The sequence below is a fragment of the Elgaria multicarinata genome, chromosome 5, assembly GCF_023053635.1.
Source record: "Elgaria multicarinata webbii isolate HBS135686 ecotype San Diego chromosome 5, rElgMul1.1.pri, whole genome shotgun sequence".
Taxonomy (NCBI): Eukaryota; Metazoa; Chordata; class Lepidosauria; order Squamata; family Anguidae; genus Elgaria; species Elgaria multicarinata.
In genome coordinates this window covers 47,713,368-47,730,630 of record NC_086175.1, presented here as the reverse complement: position 1 = coordinate 47,730,630, position 17,263 = coordinate 47,713,368, and positions in this window count along the sequence as shown.

Here is a 17,263-nt window from a genome sequence, read left to right as displayed (position 1 = left end):
TCTGGCAGTATTTAAGCCTTCTAGCCCTTAATTCTGTGCAAAGCTTCTCTGTTCAACCAAATTATTGATGCCATTTGGGAGTATTTTCCCTCCCATCAGAGATTCCAAAGTGTTCTCCAGCAATTGCTATGAAAGGCAACTTCAGCATTACCCATGCTTTGCACTGCAACTAACCGATTGGTCAATGAGCTCATTAGTTCATTAGACTCTCATTAGTCTCTCTTGAACTTCCAGTATCCCTACCTTCATAACTGTACATTAAGTATGTCTCCCTGGAGCACATTCTTTATGCTAAGGTAGCTGCCATCTGCCATGCATAGCAGAATAGATAATCACTTTTCCTTCCCAATTTTGTTTTATGAAGGGGAAGCCTGATTAATAAAGGTTCCTGGCTGTGTAGAGGGTTCTACTCAAATTCATGTGAACATGAGTAGAAGCCTTCCTTTCAATACATGAAGGTTGGGAACTGAATAGGCAAGGACCTATGCATGCGCGCATGCGCACACACCCCCTTCTAACCCTTACATCAGCCTGCATAGGGCTTAGGTTGCTTGAGGAACTAGACAATGCAGAGATCTCTCTCTCCCAGGAAATTAGGATTGCTAGTCCTTATCACACTCACCACTAAAGCTATAAAGAAGCTGTCCAAGAGAAGAGAATTAAAGAGGAACAGTTCTTTTTGCCACTTTACTCCTATGGTCTGAAAGATTTCTTTTTATTCCATTTCCCCTTACTGATTAAGCAGAAATAATAAACTTAAGGAGTTGGATTCAGTTTAATGGGTCTACTTAGAGTAGATTCATTGAGCAGGGGGTTGGACTCGATGGCCTTGTAGGCCCCTTCCAACTCTGCTATTCTATGAAATCAAGGGACTTAATTTAGCATTGATGAATCTAAGTCCCACTGAGTTCAATGATGCTTTTCAAAATATCACTGAATCTGAATCCAACCAGTAGAATTTACCTGGACAGCCTCTTCAAACAATGGATTGTTTAAGTTTCAGGTCATAACCTAGAAATAATATTTACTTCTTTCTTTGATTTCAGTGTCTCTACCTTAAGCTTATGATAAATTTCTTTGAATTACAATGAATCTCTTTCTTCTTTTAAAAAGATTATTTCTATCTAACTTATCCTCCAACTGACTCCGTCCTTATCAGAGCATTGTCTTACCTTAATCCTACTAGAGAAATTCCAAGATCTCAGTGAGCACCTTAATCCTTGGTGCTGGCATCAACAGAAATGAAAAATTAGAAAAAGTAAAAAAGTAACAAGAAGTACAAAGAACATGAGTTTGCTACAGTAAAGTTGGACTTTGCAAAAAAAGGTAAATCAAACCAAAGTAAAAAGAGGGATCATATTTATGTTTTTCACTCATTATCCACAACAGGTAGACTTTACAAGTAAAGGGTTGTTTTTTTTTTGCTCCTTACAACTAGAACAGTGGGGGCGGAGCCAGCGTGCCAATGGAGCAGTAGGGAAAATCGTTCTTGCCGGCTGGTAGGTTTTAAAAATCTTATCATCTAAAGTATCTGGGCTGAGAATGGTGAAGAATGTGTCGGAAGTTCTGTACTGCAGATGGGGATTTAAAGAACAAAGCATTTTGCTGTGTAATGAACATTTAAACGGCAAGTAAGGGGGGCAGTGGAGAGGAAGTTCCTGTTAAGAACTTCTAAGAGCGGTTTCTTAAGAACTCTCCCGGACGGAGTGCTTATCTTAAAAGGGAATTTTAATTGAAGAAAGCCAACGTCAGGAGAGAGTGATTGATAGCTACCCCTTCTTCAGCAATCAGTAATTACTGCTAAATCACGGCAATACTCCCCTTCTGAGCTCAGCAACTATGTGGTTTAAAAGAGAAACTAACTAACAGCAGCCGTAATTGAAAAATTTATGCCACCTAAAAAGGATCTTTCGGTGAAATCGAAATGGAAGAGATCACATCCTTCTAACAACACGGTCACGAGACTGCAAAGAATAGCCGAATTAGAAGGAGAGAATAAACAACAAGATAATAAACAACAAGAGCCGAAAAAAGATTTTAAAGAGCCTAAGATGGCTACCAAAGTTGGCATGGAGCCAGCAACACAAGAAGTTACTATGGAACAAATCTCAGCTCTGTTAAAAGGAGTTAAAGAAGCGATTTTTATGAAAATTGAAACAGAAGTTAGCAAAACAAATAAACGGGTGGATGATCTGTCTGCAGAAATGGCTATAAGAGACAAGCAATTAGGCTTTTTGAAGACAGAAGTAGACCAGATGAGAAAACAAGTTAAAGAAATTAAAAAGATCCAGGATGAGCAAGAGGTGAAATTTAACGATCATGATAAGAGACTGATTTCTTTGGAAGATAACTCTAGAAGGTCAAATCTGTGCATTCATAATATGGTGGAAAAGACAGGGGAGGACCTTAGGAAGAATATCCCAAGCTGGCTCAAAGAACTAGTCCCAACCCTGCAATTAAGGGAAGAAGATGTGGAGCGCGTCCACAGGGTTGGTGGCTTTAGAAGCGGCTCAACTCCTACAGATGTTTTGGTGAAATTTTCAAACTACTACAAGAAAGAGCACTTGATGAGGGAGCTAAGAGCATTGGGAGAACTGAAGTTCCAAGGAGCTCCAGTGCAGGTCTTTAATGATCTGTGTCAACAAACTTTGGAATGGAGACGCAGTGTTAAGTCCATAACAGGGGAATTGAAGAAGAGGGGAATACCCTATGCTTGGGGGTATCCAGTTTTCCTGCGTTTTTCATATAAGGAGAAAAATCACAAGGTATTTTCTTTCCAGCAAGGCATGGAGCTTCTTGAGAGTTTAGGTTTGGGTCCACAAGAAGATGCTGGTGATGATGCAAAGAGTGACGATGAGGAAGAAAGAGGCGCAGCAGGGGGTGGGGTGTAAAGTGGATAATATGGTGATGATAAGTAGTATAATTATATTAGATCCTGCTGGCTCTGTGTTCCTGGCTTACCTTCCCCCCAAGGGTTAATTAATGGCTGGAGTGTTAGACTCCCGGGGAAGCATTGGGGGGAAAAGATATGGGAGGGAGAGTGGGGGGAGGGAAGGGTATGTTTGGGGTGTTGTGTTTTTATGTATGTAAGTTAGGTTTTCGACACATAAGGGATCAGAAAGAAGACCAAAGAACTGAATATGGATAAGAAGATAAGAATCTCAACGCTTAATGTTAAGGGTCTGGGGGCAGTCGTGAAAAGGAGAAGGATTGAACAATTGTTAAATAGAGATGGTTCTGACATCATTTTTCTGCAAGAAACGCATCAATTTAACGAAGAGACTAATGCAATTCATTTGAAATGGTCAGTTTATTATGAAAAGTCATTGGGGACGTCAAAAAAAATGGGGTGGCCATTTTGATTTCAAAAAGAAGTGGATTTATGCTGGAGAATATTAAAAAGGATGGGAATGGGAGATATCTCTTGATTAAGGGTCAAATTGAAGGGAAAATGTATACTTTGATTAATGTTTATGCACCAAATGATAAACAAAGAGAATTTTATGAAGAGGTATTAAGAGAGATAGAAGAATTCAAGGAGGGGTATGTTATTTTGGCTGGAGATTTTAATATGGTTATGGACAATAGAGTAGACAGGTCAAACCCCTCTAAGGTAGAAAAGAGAAATAATGTTACTATTTTAAATAAATTAATTAAAGAAAAGGATTTTGTTGATTGTTGGAGAGTTCTTAGAGGAGCAGACCCGGGATTTACGTTTTATTCTCCAGTCCATCATACATATTCTAGGATAGATCACATTTTTGTCTCTAGAGAGTTTGTAACTAAGCTATGCAGAATGGAACTAGGGGTAATTAAGGTAACGGATCATGCATTGGTAAGCTTAGATTTTACAGTTAGTAAGGATTACAAAGAAGCGCTAAGGTGGAGATTGAACACTAAGATATTTAAGCATAATAAAGTAATTGAGAAAATGCAAGAGGAATTGTCAGAAACATGGGAAATAAATGAAAAGGGAGGAACAAGAACCGCAGTGGTTTGGGATACCATGAAGGCTGTGTTCAGGGGGATTTGTATTAGGGAAACGTGTAACCTAAAAAGACAACAGGAAGTAATGCAGGTTACTTTAGAGAAAGAGATAACAAAGTTGGAAAAAGAATATTGGCAAACTAAGAATAAACATAAGTTAATAGAATTACAGGCAAAGAAAAGGGAATTAGACAATATAAATTTAGAAGAAGTTCAGAGGAATTTAATTTATATGAAAAGGGAATATTTTCAAAATAGTAATAAGAACTCGAAGATGCTTGCCAAACTCACACAAAAGGAAAAAGCTAAAAATGGGATAGGACCAGTAAAAAATAAGCAAGGTAATTATTGTCACATGATGAAGGATAAAATAAAAAATTTCCAGGAATTTTTTGAAGATTTATATAAGGAAAAAGATACCCAAAGGAAGAGGATGGAAATGTATGTGGATAAATTTTTGAAGAAAGGATTAGAAAAAGAGCATAAGGAAATAATGGACAAAATTATACTGCAAAGTGAAATAGAGGAGGTTATAGACCAACTTAAAGTAGGGAAATCACCTGGGGCAGATGGTCTAGGACCAGAGTTTTATAAAAAATTTAAAACATTAGTAGTGCTAAAGTTATTGAAATTATATAATGCAATAATGGAAGGGGAGAAGATCCCAGAATCATGGGAGCATTCTATAATAATTTTAATTCCGAAGCCGGATAAGGATTTGACTCTCCCTGATTCATACAGACCAATTTCGTTAATAAATCAAGATGCAATTTTTCCCCCAACTATTTTGGCTAAAAGGCTAAATAAATTTATAGCCAAGTATGTAGGGGAAGACCAATGTGGTTTTATAGCAGGAAGACAGATGCACACTTTAGTAGGTAGAGTTTTGAATGTAATTCAGGGGATAAGAAAGTCAAAGATTAAAGCGGGTATTTTAGCGTTAGATATTTTCAAGGCTTTTGATTGTGTGAGTTGGTAAGCTTTAAAGTTGGTTTTAAATAAAATGGGATTTGGAAATAAATTTAGAGCAATAATAGAGCAGTTATATTCCCAAAATACAGCCATAGTGGTAGTAAATGATGGAATTACGGATAAGATACGACTAGCCAGAGGAACAAGACAAGGTTGCCCACTCTCGCCGGTCCTGTTTGTATTGGTGATGGAATTGTTGGCAAACGCAATAAGAGAAGATGGGGAGATAGAGGGGATAGGTAGCAGTAATAAAATAAAGTTGAATATGTTTGCAGATGACACGTTAATAACTATTAGAGATCCTACAGGTAAGATGGAAAGAATTAAACAGCAGTTGAAAGAATTTGAAGAAGAAGAATAAATTGGGCAAAATCGGAATTGATGTTATTTAATTACACTAAAAAGGAAGAAAAGGAGTGGGAAGGGGAGGTTACAGATTTGAAAAGTAAAGAAAAAATTAAATATTTGGGAATTAAGATTACTAAAAATTTAGAAGATTTGGAAAGTGAGAATTTAAATGGATTGAAAAAAGAGATAGTAGAAAAGTTAAAGAAATACAAGAGACTGAACCTTTCATGGTTTGGAAGAATAGCTTTAATAAAGATGAAAATTTTACCTAAGATTAATTTTATCTTTAGGATGCTACCAATAAGAATCTCAGATTTAGAGTTAAAAAGTTGGCAGAATCTTATAAATAATTATTGTAATGCTGAGAAGAAATCAAGGATTAATAAAAGTAAATGGTATTTAAACCAAAGAAAGGGAGGATTGGGACTCCCAAACCTTAAGTCTTATTATGTAGCAAACAGGTTAAGTCATGTTGTTGAAGCAATTTTAGGGGAAGGTGATTTAGATTGGATGGAGGAAAAAACAACAAGTAATATAGAATTAAAATTGCAGAATGTATTCTTTAAGGAAAGAGGGAAAGGGAAATGGGTTAATGATTTAGACAAACAGTTTTTGAAGTTCCATTGGGAACTTTGGAATAAATATAAAAAGGAACTGTTTTCAAGCAGCTCCTCCTTAACACCGGTGATAATGTTAATTTTTTTTCCTGAAGATTTAAAGAATAGGTTAAGTAAAGTTTTAATAGAGAAAAATAAAATGAAATTAAGAGAATGGCTAAGAGGGATGAATATAAGAGAGAGGTTGGAGGAGGTTTTAAAAGATATAAAATTAACGTGGTTAAATTATGGGCAATTGGAACAATGGACTAAAAATTGGGTAAGAGAAAATGGAGACTGTGGAGAGATGACGAAGTTTGAGAAACTAATTGAAAAAAAAGAAATTGATAAGGGACAAAATATAGGGGCAAAAGGGTTAATGAGTCAATTATATATTATATTAGTTGAGAAAGGATTGTTGGATAGTGTAGGAAAAGTCGTTTGGGAGACTGATTTGAAGATACAGATAGGACAGTAGAATTGGGAAGGATTATGGAGACAGAGAGTGTTGAGAAATATGTCAGTAAGAATAAAGGAGAATTATTATAAACTTGTATGGAGGTGGTATTTAACTCCGGTTAGATTAAATAAGATTAATAATCAGCATTCAGCAGATTGTTGGAGAGGTTGTGGTGAAAAAGGAACGTATTTACATATGTGGTGGGATTGTAAATATGTGCAAAAGTTGTGGAAGATGGTGTTCTTTAAGATTGAGCAGATTGTGGGAATTAAAATAGAGGATACACCAAGGATTGCATTACTCTCACTGCAAAAAGATCTTAAATGCAGTAAAGAAACTAAGGAACTGATAACGAATCTGCTGACGGCTGCGAGGTTAATCGTAGCTAGGAACTGGAAGATTCAAGGAGATTATTGTATTGAAGAATGGTATAAAGAAGTGTGGGACATTGCTATAAATGATAAATTGACATGCAATATTAAAATGAAAAGAGGTATAGTAAAAATGAATGATTTTGAGGGAATCTGGAAAAAGTTCCTAGAGTTTGTGTTTTCTAAGGGAAGCGGGAAACCACCAACAGAAGAAACTATGAGTTTTTGGAAACAGGAATGAGATCCCGAGGTGGGGGGAGCACTGTTATGTTGAGTATGAATATGTTTAATAGCTTAAGTTTGAATATATGATAATAAGGCAATTTTATGTTTATATATTATGTTCTTTTTTGTTGTTGTTGTTGAAAAATAAATAAAAAATTTAAATAAAAACAAAACAAAACAACTAGAACAGTATTTTTTTCAACGCACAATAAGGATCTTAATATTTTACCATAACCAATCATCATCATCATCATCATCATCATCATCATCATCAGAGGTGTCAGAAGCTGACTGGCTGAGCGGCCTCTGATGACTCTTTGGAGTGACTGGCTCAGCCAGATGTAGATAAAGACAGACTGGAAATGTTGTCTGAGCCTTGGCACCAAGATGTTGATGGCTCAGTTCCTTCTCAGGAGAACTTTAATCTCCACTCAGAAAGAGAGGGGTGGAGAGAAGACACAGTGGCTAAAGAACAATAAAGCCATTCTCCTCTACATAAGGAGGGCAGTTTAATAATGCCTGTGGCACCCCCAAACTAGACCTAAGATTTGAAAGTTAACACTAGGAGAGGAGCACCTCAGGATATGGTCAGCTGGGTAGAAGGACATTAGGAAGTAGGTGGGGAAGTTGCTCCCCACGATGAGGCCAACCACATGGACTGCTTACAGGATCCTGGGGGGAAGACCATTCTCTCCAGGGGCACACCATTTTGAAATAGGTTTGTCAGAGAAATCTGCATTTCAATGAATCCGACCTGCAAATTCCACAGCCGTTTCTGAGTCGCATGGATTCTGTGGACTTGAGGACTGACTTTTTACTTCTCATAAAAATTTGCATGAATTCACAGACCATTCATTGCTTCAAATGTGCATTACTGCTAATTACACTTGTGCTAATGCAATGGGCACAACATTCTTTTACATCCCTAAAAGGAAAAAAAGATCCAGTTCTGTCAATTAGGAGATGAAAGTAGAAAAGACACCTGGCAATCTGTGAAACTCAGGCACTATGGATTTAGCAAAATTCAGGCATTCCTGCCCCAGAGTGCCCTTAAAGTTCTCACACCTGAAATTGCGCAGAACACTTCCTTTCACAGTTTTCTCACATTCCCTTATAAAATGAGTCCCTGTTTATCTGACAGGTGGGTTCAATGTATCAATGTGATGTGATTAACTAACCCTCTTCTAATGGCTAGTTTAGGGAGGGGACACAGGAGTGAGTGTACTGGCTGGCCCTGCCTTCTCCTCCCATGACCTCTTTCTGTTGACAGGGATGTCAGAACACTGGATGTAACCACCTTCAGTGAACACAGTTCTTTCCATAGTTGAGAACTCTGCACAATCAAGGTTCTTTTTCACATGGAGCTCCGCAACTATGTTCAGCCGAATGTGGTTGCAGCCTATGCTCAGACCTCCCAGTTTAACAAGAGGAAGTTGGGAGGGGATGGTCCAGCACAGGTATCTCCCATGTACTTTCATGCTCAGAGTTTTGAATGTCTGAAGAGGGCTACTCTGAACTTTCCATCACCACAGATGAAAATAAAGAGTCCTTGAACTTTACATAAGGGTAAAATGTGCAGATGAGAATTTGTCCTGATATATTGAAGGGGAAAGGGGGTAATAAGGCATTGGATTTATTTTATTTTATTTTTTAAAAAATCTCTATGTTGGAAATGCTGCCATACAATTTTGGAGGAATGCAAATGCTACTCAGAGACCATGCTCCTGGATTGGGAGCATTTTGAATGCTTCACTTAATGTACTGGGAACAACAACCACAACAACAAAAAGTTGGCAAGCTACGGTTGAAAAACATGATTGCTCAGCTGCTTGCTCTGCATAGTATGCACATACTCTTATTTGTTTGATGCTGATGAGATGTTATCATGAATTATCATAAAAGTCAAAAGAAGTTTGCCAAAAGCTTTTAAAAACCTGGCATGTTGGCCACAAATTAGGCTCTATCACATTTTCTCTTGTTATTTTTAGAACAGAGTTTACTTCTAATTTAATTAAAATATGTTAGGACTTTTTCATAGTTTGCAAGCCCAGCGCTGTAAATCAAAAGGCTGAGTAATTAAATCATCATCACTCAGACCGCTTTTAAATCTTATTAAACCTTGAAGGTACAAGGTAGTCCTACTTCACAGTTTGTATACCATAAACTGAATATAAGTGTCTTGATAGACCATGCAGGGAAAAGCCTCTTTTCTTTGTCAATCTAATCCAGACATAGATGCTAGGGATAGATGATCCATCCATTCTGGTGTATCCTGGTTTCTCATTTTTCCAGTCTTAAGTTTGTTTCATCTGATTTCCACATTAGTTTGTGATATATATATATATATATATATATATATATATATATATATATATGTCCAAATGAAATTTTTTACATGTGCATTTCTCCTAATATACACAGGGCACCAGTTGGGGGAAGCAAAGTGGCACCTCTTTCTATCTATCCTTTCAACAGATGATCAACTCTACCATCGGGATGAACTCCCTCATCGAAGTCCTCCCTTTGGTTTATCTCCGTCATTTATGCCTGTGTCAAGTCTAGAAATAATGCCTCCTGGAAAAAGTAACTACATTTTAAAAAATAGCCTTTCTATCAGTCCAGCCCAGTTGTCCCCAACATGGCACATATGGGTGTCATGGCTCTCACAGGGATTTCCAGTGGTACTCATGAAGCTCTCCTCTCCCTGTCCCTTCAAAAATAAAAATTGTTTTAAGAAAAAACTTGGGAAGTATTAGGGCAGTCTTCATTCTCTCTCTTTCTAGCCTCTAGCCTTGCTCTTCCTCTCCTCTCTCCTTAGCTCACTTTAACTACCCCCTTGCAGTCATTATGTGACCAGCCACATCCTCCATGGGAGCCATTTTGTGGTGGTTCCTACAACAGTTTCTCAAATCCCTGGATGTGCCCACAAGTCCAAAAAGATTGGGACCCTGGCCCAGACATGTAAACACAGAAATGCCCTAGGGTGGCCCAATGTTCTGCTCTACAGAGGATAGTCCTCTGTTTTTGGAGTGTTGGCAGAGGATAGTCCTCTATTAGGAGAAGTGTCCAGTCTAAACCTGGACACTTCAGGAGGGCAGGGAGGGAAGGCCTTGAAGTTTCCCATCAGACTTTCTAAATTTGCACCCTTACATATAAATTTGCATATGCAAATGTTATTCCCATTGGTATCCTCTTTTGTCCTCTTTTTGGGCAATGCATGAGTGGGCACCCTACTTACAATGTCAGCCAGGTGGAAACTCGTCAAGTTTGTGTGCTGTACAGGCCAGCCTGGTTCCCTGCACGTCTGCCTTGCAGAGTGGAGACCATTGAGAAACTAGTGGTACAGGGGCAGCTCATAGAAGGACAGAATCCATGTTAGCACAGGCTTATAGGCATATCATATAATTCTCCTTCCTAGAAGGCCAGCTTCTCAATGATCCTACTTTGAGCCCAACAACCTGAGGAACAGAAGGGCCCCCTGTGCAAATAAGAAGATGCATACAGCTATCTGTCTTGGGAAAGAAATCAGCGCCAGTTGGTGGTTCAGGAACAATTGTATGAGTTGGCAACGTGACTTTGCCAATTCACACAGATAATTGTTTTGGAAATGGTCCCTTAAGAGAAGGCTAATGATATTGGATAAGGGGCCTGTATTGTGGGTAATTTCATTTTTACTTAGTGTCAAATATATGCAAAAAAGAAAAGGAAATTGAATAGCCATTATTACTGTGCTAATCACTCTGTCATGGTAACTGCCACATCTGATCTAAATCAAATGGGTATAATGGATCTCTCCTATTCAAGGATGCGTCTATAATTCTATATTTTAGTTTCTTTTGAATATCAGCTAAGCTTGATATTTTGATTCTTTCATTTTCAGTTGGCTTAAACTTGATCCTGCGTTTAGGGGAAAAAATTATACCCAACTAGTGTGGTGCATACCGAATATTTTGATTCTTTCATTTTCAGCAATTTGTGGGACTTGGGGACAAAATGAAAGCTCTGGTGAAAGACACTGGGAGGGTGAGAATTCTGAATAATTTTCTCATTGTTGGGGGTGGGCAAGGGTTCTGCTTACCTGTTTTAAGCATAGGAAGTAGCTGAGCGTGGTGGAAGTAGCTCTGTGTGGCTTTAAATTGCCCCCTAACTCCACCGTGATTTCAGAGGTCTGTCGGAGGTCCGTTGGACCCCCTATTTTCGGTGCGGAGTGCACACCCCTAGTAAACAGACCCTAATAAGAAAATATTCAAAATTCTCTCCCTTCCTGTGAAAGAGGCACAAAAAAGAGGCCTCTTTCATAGGGAGAGAAAACTTTCATGGAAGTTTTGATACAGGGTTTGATAGAGCCCTACACCTACCCCATACATTTTGTTGGCTTCATGTTTAATCACTAAATACACCCCCACCAGCACACACACACCTGACAAGTGTGCCTACATGTGTACTGTACTGGTGTGCTAAGGCAACATAGATATGTAGGCAATGAATACATTGGCTAGTAAGGGGTTTAAAAATATTCTTTTTTTACATGCTATGCATCATGTTCAAACCATGTATTGGGTTATTGCAGAGTTGGACACAGACTTTACTCAACAGTAATCCAACAGGCTCCTAGATCTGTTAAGAAGAGTCAGTGGGAATTTTTCAGGCGTTATATCAGAAGTGAGCCTGTAGAACTGAACATAATTCATTGTTCCCAAATGCAAAGTTCTGCTGTCAGCCTCAGTGATGTGTAGCCCTGAGGATTTGCCAAAGAAAGTATCACTCATCCCCCTCGCTGAACTTGAACCTGTCAGCTGCAATCGGTGCCAGGGGTGATGAGCCAAATGGGGGAAAATAAGAGCAGAATTAGATTTACTATAGTTTCAAGAGCAGCAATTGCCAAATGAAAGCAGGCAGCAAAGAAAATTCAATGAAGGGGAGGGGAGGACATCTAAAGTCTATGAAAATGTCTAGTTTTATGTAAAGCACTTTGTAGGTGAGCATTCCCCGATCTGGTGCCCTCCAGGTGCATTGGACTGCAATGCCTATAATTCCTAGCTAGCATGGCCAATGGCCATGCTGCTTGAGAGTTATGGGAATTGCAGTCCAACACATCTGGAGGGCACCAGGTTGGGGAAGGCTGATATGGAGTGATGACAGCTTATTCTTAGAAAGAAAGGGCCACTAAGCTGTCTGTCTGTCTGTCTGTCTGTCTATGCCATCATACCCCTTTATTCAAGGAATAATATGCAGTAATGCATGTAAAAAATAATTTCCTTTAGGAGGAAACTTGCACCAAGACAGAATTTTCTGAATGTATGCATTTATTGTCATGCATTGTGCTATACAAAAAGGGTAATTTTTGAAAGTAACTCATAAAATTGGTCCTCTTTCCCTTTGAAACTACACACACACACACACACACACATTCTATAGCAGTCTTTCCCAACCTGATTTGGACTACACCTCTCAACAGCCCCAGCTAAATGCATGTGAAAAAGAGTTTTGTTTATTGGAAAAAATATCATGGTGAAGATAGAATGACATCATGGCTTCCTTCTTTGTTGAATAGGGTAGCGACTTACACATCACCCCAAAAGAAGAAATGCATCATCCCTGAAAAATCAGTGCTGTTGTAGCATCTTATGGAGAACAGAAACATCATGTTTATAATTATTATTTTTTACATAGGAGAGTATTAGGTGCTGGCTCTGTTTTTGATCACACCTTGTTGACCACACAAGGAAGAATCCTTCTCACAATCCAGCATCTTCATGTGAAAGATACATACGAAGCCTTGGTCAAAGAAGTGGTCAATTGCAAATTATATTATCCTAAACTGTGCTTTGTACTTGCATCTTTCAACAATGATGTAAAAAGTGGCCATTGTTTATCATCAGAAGAAAAATATATAAACAAGGCATAATTGTATTAAAGCTTCATTTTCAACCAGGTACAACTAAGGAAAACTGATCATTAGAAGTGATAAAAGGAATTAACTGTCAAGACTGACTTGCCAATATTAGTTTGATGAGAAGCGCATGAGTGAGCGCATGAGAGAGATACGTGTCCTTAATTTGGCCATAATTTCATTTCTGAAGACCAGCGAGGCTGTTTGAATCACCCATATATGGAAATGTGATCACTGAATATGATTATGCATGTTAGCTTTTTATTACTTTGTATTGATTGCTATAATATACAAGCATTAAAGTCTTCTCTGCGACTTACATCTGTCAAATTGGGCTCTGAAAACATATGCCAGAATAAATGTGTTAGGCTTTAAGGTGCCACAAGATTCAATGTCTTTACTGCAACAGAAAATGATCAGTCTAGAATTTGAGACATTTGAGTCAGGGCTTCACCACACTGGGCTAAAATCCTCCATCTTTACCAGGCTTCTGCTTCCAGATTCTTTGAAGAATTAAGACTGTATATGTCACACCTGCATTGGCTCTATCAACAATATTTATTTGTATTGAATTTATATCACACCCTTTTCCTCCAAGGAACCCAAGGCAGCATAGATAATCCTCATCCTCCTCTGCATTTTTATCTTCACAACAACAACCACAACCCTGTGAGGTAGGCTGGGCTGAGAGTCTGTGACTGGCCCAAAGTCACCCTGTGGGTTTATGTGGCAGAGTGGGGACTAGAACCCAGATCTCCTGACTCCTAGTTCAACACCCTAGGCATACACCACACTAGCTCTCAATAGGGGAAGAAAAGAAAGCAAAAGTGAAGAATTCTCTAATGAATTAGTCGTGGTCATAATGATGGCAGCTTGCAGAGTAATAGGCTTCATCTACACCAAGCAGGATATTCCACTATGAAAGCAGTACGGAAGTGGTATATAAAAGGCAGGAGCCACACTATTGCTTTAAAGCGGCATTGAAGTGCACTGACAACTGTTGGGGCCCATTGACACATACCATATACCACTTTCATACCAGTATATCCTGCTTGGTGTGGCTCCTGCCTTTTATATACTGCTTTCATAGTACAATATCCTGCATGGTGTAGATGAGGCCATAGTTAAAAGTTTGAAAAGTGCAGAACCTCTAACACTGAAGTCTTGGCGCATGTTGCTCTGACGAGTAGGCATGGCAGAAAAAATGATGTATCAACTAAAATTAGCTAAAGGCAAAGACAAAATATCTGATTTTTGTTTAATATGGCATAATATTATTTCATATACAACTCAGGAACATTTGCAACAACTTCTATCAAAGCCTTTCCTCAGTTTATGGGAAAGAGAGTAAATATTATTTACTTTTATGAAGAACCATAATGAAAATTCCAAGCATCCAATGGATTCCCTCCATATTTTTTTCTGGTAAAGGAGAAAAAATGGGTTACGTATACCACCGTTTGTCAACAACTAGGCTTAAATTTGCTGTAATTTTGATTGCTGCTGTTTGCTTGTTTGTTTGTGTTCATATTTGGAAAATTAATTTAAAAAAATGGGGTACAGAATGGAACCCTGTGGCACTCCATAAGCCAATGGCCATGGCATGAAACAGAAATCCCCTAGCACCACCATCTGAGACCATTTCTCCAAGAAGGACCAGATCCACTGTAACACCCTTCCCCCCAAGCCCAGCCTAGACAGGCAATCAAGGAATCCATAGCTGGTGGTCCTGAAATCTGCTTGGAAATTCAGGAGAACTAACCAGCACACCCCCTCCAAGATTACCTGAGTTTTAAAGACCACCATTTCCTCTAGAACTTGTCTAAAAAATGGTGGACCAGGCACAAGTGGTACTTATTACAAACTATGGGATCTCGTTTATTTTCAGGAGGGATCATTAAGAGTGTTAAGTATCATTCATAGTGCATACATTTTTTTTACTCTACAGATCTCTCAGAAAATCTAGAGCATGAATTGTTGGGACGGACAGACTCACCTCCATCCAGATTGGCCAGGTGCTCACTAAGCCCCTTCCCCTGCTTGTGTGCCCCAGACCCATTTGTCAAGTGGCCATGCTCACCCGGACCTGGACCTGAGTAGCTGTGTGCCCGATGAGCAGGACTGGTAGCTGCAAGGTGTCTCTGCGAATCACCATTTTACGTAAACATGGTGACTCATTATTTTCTGTAAATTTAATCTTGCGCAAATGGTGGCAGTAAAGGGGCCATTTCCACAAAATTACAGGTAGTGATGGGACAGGATGAGGATGAGACGGAAGCCTCTCTCTTCCTCCCCTTGCCCCGCTGGTGCTGCAGCCACTGTGGTACCCAGAAAAGGGAAAGGAGAAGAGAGCACCACTCTCTTCTCCTCTCACTCCAGCTACCATGGTGACAGTGGTGACAGTGGGGCAGCAGGAGGACAAGAGTCACTTCCTCCTCCTGTGCCACTGCTGCTGCCATGGTAGCCAGGATGGCTACTACAGCAGTAGCAGTTGGCGGAGCAGGATGAGGATGAGAGGGGCTCCCCTGCTGTGTGTAATCCTGTGGAAATGTCCCCTTGATGGCTGCCATTTCTGCAAGGGTAAATTTATGGGAAATAATGTGTCATCATGTTTACATAAAACAGAGAAGCTGCATGTCTGCCAGATACTCATGGATCAGTCCAGTAAGGCTCAGTCAGCAGTGGTGGTGGCTCTGTGAGGTGAGGTGAGTCCTTGGCTGTTCGCATTATCCCTACATGAATACCATGCCTCTTTAGCAGTTTCTATGAAAAATAGTATAGTGTAGTCAATCAACAAACATTATGCTAATTACTGTAAAGATAACCCTTTACATCGTTAACACCTTCTGATGTCTCCCATGGAAGGACATAACAAATGGATGTTCTTCTATTCAGAATAGGGCAATAGATTTTTCTCACTAGCAGAGTAAGAGAACATCAACAGCAGGCAGAACAAGAGTTGTATGACTTTTCCCTGACTGTTGTTGTATATTGCATCTGTGTCTGACAATGAACAAAGGGTTCTCTTACAAAGCTAAAATCACACCATGCCTCACAATATGTATGATGGATGCTTTGAACTTTCCCATTTCGTTTTGGAGAATTCATTTTCATACAGAAAATGTTTCCTGAAACCCATTGACAAACACCCCCCGCCCCCCGCCGCTGACAGGAAAGTACTCAAATTGGTAAGATCCTTGTTCTGTTGTTATTTCAAAGACACCGTTTTAAATATATTTCCCACTGGAAAAAGGTGGTCCCCCCACCCCCAGTATTGGAAACATTTCAAGTATCATTTTGAAAACTTGCAACTGCAACTAGGGAAAATAAGCATCAAATGACACATGAAAGTGGATGTGTCTACTTTTCTAGCTTTAAGAGAGAATGTGACCCATTGTCTAGGAAAGAAACTGCCATTGAATCTCAGCGGAGTAACAGCATCTTCTGGCACACCATCAAAGCCAACATTTGCAATTCATGCCACATCCCTAAAGTAGCCTTTCTCCCTTTTTCCCCTTGTTGAAGAATCATTGACTAGTCATGTTCAAACACATCTTCTGCTAGATTGTATTTGGGCCACTGATTGCAATATTTCTTCACAAAGTATCAGAAGGTATCCTTCTTCCCCAGAATTCCACATTTTATTTATTTGCTTATTTAATTGAAATCCTGCCTTTCTGTCAAAAATGCTGCTTAAGGCAGCTAACAATAAAATCCAGATCAAAAACACAATAACACAATACAAGATGTAAATGGCACCAAGCCTTTAACCGGCTTGTAATGTTTCGGTGCATGAATTCTCTTGCCATGCCTCCTGAAAGTGGTAGTGTAGGGGTAGGCAGGCAGGAAGCCATTGCCCAAGAGCAAACCCTGCATCCTTACTGGGGCTTTCTGCTTTTGATTTCTTTGTGGGATTATGATGGGCACCTTTACACAGCCCACCCGTGGTTTCAATTGACGGAAGTCCTTTCCTCCGCAAGTTCTATATGTTATGGTGTGTTTCAATCTACAGCCAGTAGATGGCGTTGTTATTATAGTGCTGCATTGGCATTTCACCATAGCTGATTAATCAGAATAACATCCCTTTTCATGTTATCTCTGACCTTTTTGAAAGCGCTGTAAAGGGAGAAAAGAGAAATCCTGGAGGTTGACAACGTTGTGTAATGGACACGCTAACATCTGTGAGTGACTATTTATGAGGGTGCAATAAATTGCTCATGTAGAAAACTGCATGGTGCTCCTGTTTTGTCATGTGTCATGAGTCCTGACCTCCTGAGCCTTGCGTTGCTGGTGGAATAAGGTGGAAAGTCAAGTGACAGCAGTGACAGCAGTATAAGCAATGGTATCAGTCTCACCTCCCAAATGGTGGACTGCTGCTGTCCTAGAGCAGGTGCCTGTTCCAGTCTGCATA